This window comes from Arachis hypogaea, chromosome 4 (genome assembly GCF_003086295.3).
Source record: "Arachis hypogaea cultivar Tifrunner chromosome 4, arahy.Tifrunner.gnm2.J5K5, whole genome shotgun sequence".
Lineage (NCBI taxonomy): Eukaryota > Viridiplantae > Streptophyta > Magnoliopsida > Fabales > Fabaceae > Arachis > Arachis hypogaea.
Window position 1 is genome coordinate 19,866,415 of NC_092039.1, and position 8,026 is coordinate 19,874,440.

The 8,026-nt window shown below is 36.9% G+C and overlaps 1 non-coding gene across 1 annotated transcript; it reads right to left on the reverse strand.

The window, feature by feature from the left end:
• Positions 1–5,867: 5,867 nt before the first annotated feature.
• On the reverse strand, positions 5,868–5,973 carry LOC112799154 (small nucleolar RNA R71). The gene has a single exon (XR_003200733.1). It is a non-coding gene; the product is annotated as a small nucleolar RNA R71 (small nucleolar RNA).
• Between the last annotated feature and the right edge of the window lie 2,053 nt (positions 5,974–8,026).

The window sequence follows — 8,026 nt, forward strand, 5'->3', positions numbered from 1 at the left end:
CCTCAAGTCCTGCATCTGAAAACCACAAAATCCGCATAGGTGAGAACCAGAGGTCCCCAGCATGGTAACAGCTTCCACATATATAATACATAATAATGGAGGAAAGCCAAAGGCAATCCTAGAACTTCCTCCAGATAATATCAAAGCTTATAAACAGGCTAAACCATAAAGGGCATCTGACTAAAGATTCTTCAGTCTAACTAATACTTCCCTTTCTAATTCCTTCAGACCTCCCAACCACCAGCAGGAGTATAATGTAGCAAACACAGTTATATCAAGCAAGAAATATACAATTAGGAACAAGTAAGGCATTTAGACAATTAGCAAGTAATATGCAGTCAAATAGGCAATCTCAAACAATTCATATAGTATGCATATGATGAATGCCTGTCCCTAGTGGCTGATGATATCATCTGTCGGTTATAGAGCCAACCCGACAAGTCCTGGCAGTTAACCATTGGACTGTCCCTCTGTCGTGTCTCCCTAACTTGAGTCATACTCAAAGTAAACTTGATCATAATCATGATCCATATCCATCACCCTCACTGGTGAATATTTATCCATCACCATCACTGGTGAATATTTTTGGGGGTGAGCTCGTCCGGGAATTTCACAGTGCCCGGCCACCCTGACGACATAGGGTCAAAAGAGCTTCAAGTCTTGACCTGGAGAACGTGGTGGCTAGCCACTGCTTTCTCCCAGGGAAACTCTCATCTCCGATAATGGAAGTGCAACTTTCACAATTCATTCAACAGCATATATATGCGTTTATACATAGCCATAATCATGGCCCCGCCGTAACACGGCAATAATCCAGCCATCCGGCTCACGGTTAAATCCATAATCAGCCACCCGGCTCACGGTTAAATCCATAACCAGCCGTTTCATCAACAATTACAGCCTTTCGGCCCATGGCATAACAAGCACTTCCACCACCATCCTCCGCATCTCACATATTCATGCTTGATCCTCATTGATCATCCATTTTTTCCTTGCTTCACTCGCAAGTTGCCACATTCACTAGCCTTTCTTCTCATAGCTAGACATATCATAATGATTTAAGACATAAGTGGTGAGATCGGAGGCTTAGAAATATGAAATTTGGCTTTTAAAACTCAAAAATCAACTTTGGGATGAAAACAGGTCCACGCGTACGCGCACTCCACGCGCACGCGTGGATGGCCTCGAAAACTCATCGACGCGTAAGCGTCATGCACGCTAACGCGTGGATTGAAAAATAGCCAAACGATGCGCACGCGTCAACCACGCGTACGCGTGGGTACTCTCGTGCCCCAAGCACAAAACTGGCACAGTTCTGGCATAACTCTCTGGAAAATGGCTGGGCATTGGGTGCAGCACAATCGGCGCGCCCACGCACATCACGCGCACGCGTGGATGGCGCTTTCAAGAAGAACGGCGCGTACGCGCCAAGTGCACCTATGCGCGGGGGTCATTCTGCTAAAAATTTTTCTAAGTTAAAAGCTGCAGAATTCACAGTTTCAACCCCCAATCTTCCGACGGACATAACTTCCTCATTTTAAATCGTTTTTCACCCGTTTTTCGAACGGTAGGGACATCCCGGATCCAATTTCATTTCTAAACAGATTTGGTACAAAACAGAGATCCGTAGTCCAAGTTATGTCCCTTCAAAGTATGCCCAAAAACCATGTTTTTCATACAAAACCACAACATGCCATTTTCAAAACAAGCCATATTCAACTCTTTTCAAAATCAATCAAAACATGCCATTTTCATGCCTTTTCTTTGAAATCAATCAAAATATATCAATTTCAACATCAAGCCTCCTCAACTCACACATTGACATTTTACCACAATTTACAAAATCACTATCTCATCATTTTAACCCACTTCACCCAAGTGGCTCAAACTCAAACATATTGACATATCATATACTCTTCCTCATGTCAATTCTCAACAACATCAATTCCACTAAATCATCATTGTACACAATCAATATCATACTCACCATCAACATGGTTCAACCCACAATTCAACCATAACCAATCATCAAGCATATATCACAACATGCATATTTCTCATACATCATACCATCAAGGCATCACTAATCATCATCACATATATGACAACATCATATATATCAACAATTCAACAACATCAACAATTCAATGCCTATCTTAGGGCCTCTAGCCTAAGTATTTCCTACCACATTACATATTAGATACGGGAAACCGAAACCATACCTTAGCCGATTTCCCAAGCTCAACCGGAGCACTTCCAAATCACTTATCCACAAGCTCTCAAGGCCTCAACACCTCCAAGAACAGATTTTTCACCACCAAATCCCTTTTTCAAGCTTTTCAAAATCACCACTCAAGCTCCAATATTCACATATACACAACCTAAGCCACAATCATCATACCCACACACAACATCTCAATACCCAAACATCATAGAACAATAAATTACACTAGGGTTGAGAATCTTACCACACCCAAGGTCCAAGGAGACAAGATTAACCTTCTCCTTCAAGAGAGTTGGGTCCTATAACATCAAAGAGCCCAAAATCTTAACATTTTTGCTCATAAAACTCGAAAACAAGGCTGGAATTTCGAAGAGCAAAATGTGGCTTACCTCAAGATTAATTGTATGGGTTTTGTATAGCTCTCCGCGGTGAACGCATGGCCGTAAACGGTGCGGCAATCGGAGCTCTAGATCAAAAGTTATGGTAGTTTGAAGATCAAGTGAGAGAAAGAACTTGAGAGAGTGTTCTTCCCTCCATGGCCTCCATTTTCAGCATGTGAGTGTGTTTAGTAAGGAGAGAGAATGCTGAAAACTATGGTTTTGGTTTAGTTATGTTGGGCCAAGGGCCCACTTTGGGTCTGGTTGGCCCGGTTTGGCCCGTTCGGTCCAATCTTGGTCCGATTTCTATAAAATTGGTACCGAAATTCTCGTCTCAATCTCCTCTATCACATTTAGCCATAAAAATCACATTTTGGACTTTCTAGAATAAATTCTCATTTATGGGTTAATTAGCCGTTAATTAACCGGGTTTTATAAAAGACAAAAAAAAACTACATAAAGTGATAAAACGGATGCAGACGAAACTGTCGAAAGGAAGCGCAGATGGAACTGCCGCTTGTGTGAAGAAAATGCAGACAGAACTGCCGCTTGTCTGAAGGAAGCACAGATGGAACTGCCGCTTGTCTGAAGGAAGAGCAGACGGAACTGCCGCTGTTTGAAGGAAGCGCAGACAGAACTGCCGGAAAGAAACACAGACGGAACTGCCACAAGAAAACATAGACGAAACGCAGATATAACTGCCATGAGAAAACACAGACAGAACTGTCATGAGAGAACACAAATGGAACTGCCACGAGAGAACACAGATGAAAATGCCACGAGAGAACGGAGACGGAACTGTCGAAAGAGAGCAAAAAACTATATAATTTCTCCATGAGAATAGGTAAACAACGGATGATATTGGTGTTTTATCATTCGACTCGGAAAAATAGAAGATAGAGAAAACAGGCTAGTCGATGAGGTGAAAAAGTATCAAAGAAGTGACAAGAGGTAAGAAAAAATGGCATAGAAAAAAAAGTGCAAAAACTACGGTGATTTCACCGCAAGGAAAACAACATATCGTCTTCAAGGAGGATACCATGGCTCTGATACCATGTTAGAAATAAGAGACTAAACTAGAAAAAGGATTTGTGTATTATTGAGTGTATTCAAGTTGTTTATTCAAATTGTGTAGAATGATACAATATAAAGGGATATTTATAGATACTAAGAGAATCGTAATAATAAAAATGTAATCTTCTATAATAAATATTCAGATATACTAAATAATACTAATTGATCCTAATTATATTCTAACACTTATATTTAGATTAAGATTTTTATAATTTAATTGAAGTTTTTAAAATTAATTTATGTATTTGGAGTTGCTTTAGAATTTTTGTGTATTCACGATTATTCTTTAAAAAAAGTTAGGTGAAGAGAAGCAATGAAAGAAAGAACCCAGGAGAAAACAAGTGTGGGCATTCAAAACCCGCAATTTGACGCCTAACTTCAGTGACTTTACATTATATCCCAACTTCAAATAATTCTCCACTCTCAGGGTCTAAAGATAACCGTCCAACCTTGACACTCAACGCATTCGAAGAAAAATAAGGCTAGCTATCGACACTTAGGTCCAAAATGCTTTGGCACCTAGCATCAGCATCCAAAGTCCAGCGCTAGCAAAGGAGAAAGAAGAATGGCACCTGATGCTAAAGTCCAAGTTTAGTGCCAGGGTCCAAGCCTAGTGCCAACACCTCAAGTTAGGCACCAAGGTCTAGAATCTCTTCTAGGACATTTTGATTCGGCCCAGACTCTCCAAAGATTTAAGATTTGAATGATTAGTTATTGTTAGCTTCTTTTAGAAAAATAAGAGTTGGTTTTAATTTAAATTTAAAATGTTGTTTAGTTATCTTACTCTTCAAAAGGTAAATTTAGATTTAGTTTGAATTTGAATTTTAGGATAAATTTAGGATATAAATAAGCGAAGAGATGATTCACGAATCATCCAATATCTCGCATTCATTAGTTTTAGTTTATCTTTCTATTTATCATGAGTAACTAATTCTCTTTTATTGGGGTTAGAAGCTCTGTTTGATTTTATAGATTAGTAATTTGATTGTTTATTTTATTTTGATTAATGCATTGATACTTTTTCAAGAATTGAGTTTAGTTCTTATTCTTAATTATTAGAAATATTGAAAAATATTCTAATTCTGTCTTGAATTCCTTTATTATCTTGGAAAATTTAATATCGAGATTAGCTTGAAACTCATTTTCATAATTTTTCAAACTAACTAAGGATAGCTTTTGAAAGGTTGTGCAACTTTAAATCATAATTGTACTCAACTTCTTTTTCTTAATTAATTGACTAAGGAATTGATGATTAAATAAGATAAAGGAAAATTAAAGTGCCAAGGAATTGGAGTTTAATTATATATGATTTGTCGTGAAAGTATCTTGCATGAGTCAAAGTAAATAAATATGAATGTTTCCTTTTTTGAAAATTAAACATCTACGAAACCTTAACATCTCCATTCATAATATACAGTACTATTACTGTTTCAAGATCTCATCTACTACAAAGGTTCGTTGATTTAATTAGAGATTTGATTAGAAGTTACGTGCTCAATCCTTTAATCCTCGTGGGAATGATATCCAAGCGATTTAGTGCACTTGCCAATTTAAGTCCATTAAGTTTTTGGTAGGGTTGTCGAGGATTAACTGAGATTCACAACACACGTTTGGTTGACTCACTAAATTAGATCTTTGTTTTAAATTTCTTTTTATTTTCTTTTACTTCTTCTTTCGCAAGGTGTGTTTTATTTCTTTTGTGATTTTTGCATGCAAGGCAGTGAAGATTGCATATTTTTCGATCTTGAAATAGAGAAGATGCTTGCACAAATAAGAAAGAAATTAAGGGTTAAGAGAGAAATAAAAAAAATGGCAAAAGATAACAACAATGTCAGAAAAAATTTTGGTGACTATACCATACCTACTGTTGATAGTTGTGGAAGCAGCATAGTGAAGCCCACTGTTCAAGCAAACAACTTTGAATTAAAGCCCTCACTAATCCAATTGGTACAATAAGACCAATTCAGTGGTAGCCCTCAAGAGGATCCTAATATCCACATATCTAGTTTTCTGTAGCTATCTGACATGGTAAAGAATAATGGAGTTAGCCCTAAAGTTACGATTATTTATTTTTTTCTTTGAGAGATAGAGCCAAGCAGTGGCTCAAAGCTCAACCTCTAGGGAGCATAGCAACATGGGATGATTTAGTTAACAAATTTTTAACTAAATACTTTTCACCTTATAAGTTGACTCGGCTGAGAAATGACATAAATTCCTTCTCCCAGAAAGATGGTGAATCACTATATAAAGCCTGAGAAAGATACAAAGAGATGTTGAGAAAATGCCCACACCATGCTTTCTCAGAGTAGATGGAAATCCAAACTTTCTATGATGGAGCTTCTCAAGCCTCAAGAACCATGATTGACTCATCAGCAGGAGGCTCATTACATAGAAAAACACCTGAAAAAGCGTTAAATTAATTAAAATAGTGGCTACCAATAATTTCATGTACTCAACTGAGAAGAATGTGAAAAAAAGAGTAACGGAGTTAGACACCATGGATGCAATTCTAACACAAAACAAACTTATGTCTCAACAAATTTTCTGACTACAAAATAAATGGGACAAATGCAAGTTTCAGCCATTGAAACATACATCGCAACGTGTGATTTATGTAGAAGAGCTCGTAAGAATGAAGGGTGTGAGCTATTTCAAGATGTCGAACTGTCTACCGAGCAAGTAAATTATTGGAAAATTTCTCCAGGACATAAAATGACCCATTCTAAAAAATATACAATCCTGGATGAAGAAATCACCCAAATTTTAGTTAGGAGAATCAAGGACAAAGAAACTTTAATGTTCCATACCAACAGAAAGCTAACCCTATGCAATCCCAAAATCCTCAAAAATCTTCACCTCTTGAGCTTGCTCTGGGAAAACTATCCCAATCTACTGCTGCGTTTGTTCAACAAATTCAAAGTTTCATGCAAGAGACACGAGAAAGTTTAAAAACCAAGAAACTTCCATCAAAAATCTAGAGGTGCGAGTGGGACAAATTACTAAAAAATTGCCAGAGAAACCAACAAACTCCTTTTCAAGTGATACAATACCTAATTCTAGAGAGGAATGCAAGGCTATCAACCTGAGGAACAAAAGAGTGATTAGCAAGGAGACTCCCAAGGAGAATAAGAAAAAGCAAAGGATTCTTCAAAAAAAGGGAGGAGAAACCAGAGAAGGAGAATAATCATGTACCAATAGAAATCAAGATGGAGAGTGTAAAGGCATGTGTATCGAGAATTTCATATCTTAAAAAGCTACAAAAGCAGAATCAAGAGAAGCAATTCTCCAAATTTCTAGAGATATTCAAAAAGTTTCAAATAAGTATTTCTTTCGCAGAAGTCCTGGAACAAATGTCACTCTATACCAAATTCATGAAGAATCTGTTATCCAAGAAAAGAACCCTCAAGAAAGATGAAATAGTGATATTCACCAAGAAATACACTTTCATTACTTAAAGAAAACTGTCACAAAAATTGAAAAATCCAGAAAATTTTCAAATTCCTTGTACTATTGGGATGTCACCATTAGAAAGGCAATGTATGATTTAGGAGTAAGCACTAATTTGATGCTCCTATCCATGATGACGAAACTACAAATTGAAGAAGTGAAGCCAATAAGGATATTCTTGCAACTGGCTGATAGATCAATAAAGTGTTCACATGGGATAATGAAAAACACATTGATCAAAATGAAAAAATTTCATCTTCCTTATCGATTTCGTGATCTATGATATGGAAGAGGATGAAGATGCCTCCATCATCTTAGAGAAACCTTTCTTAGCCACCGGATAAGCTCTCGTAGATGTCAAAAATGGTGAGTTAACACTAAGGGTGTATGATGAACAAATGGTTTTTAATGTCTTTAAAACCATGCAACACCCTAGTGAATCAGAAAGCTGTATGAAGATTGATCTAATTGATTTGTTAATCTAAAAAGTTATTGATAAAGAGTACTTATTGGGAGGTAACCCAACCACAGTTATATCATTTTCTTCTCTTTTTCAATAAAAGTATTTTTTATTATTTAGTTTCAAAAAAAAAAAGGGGTGGTGCCAGCACCTATGCATTATGTTCAAATATGGACGCCCATGGTCAAGTCTAGCACTAAAGGTCAAAGTTTGGCTCCCACGGCTCAAGTTCAGCACTTTTGAGAATCACCTCCTTGCTCACAATGATTTGCTCCCTCTAAGTGTCTTTAATTCTTGTTCATAATTTTTTTTATTAATTATAATTTTAACAATAGTTTTCTAAAAACTTTGCATGCATGATTATCTTTGTTTTTCTTTTATGACTACCACTATAATTGTTTGTCTTCCCAAGGATCATCATGCAACCACTATGTATGCATATAT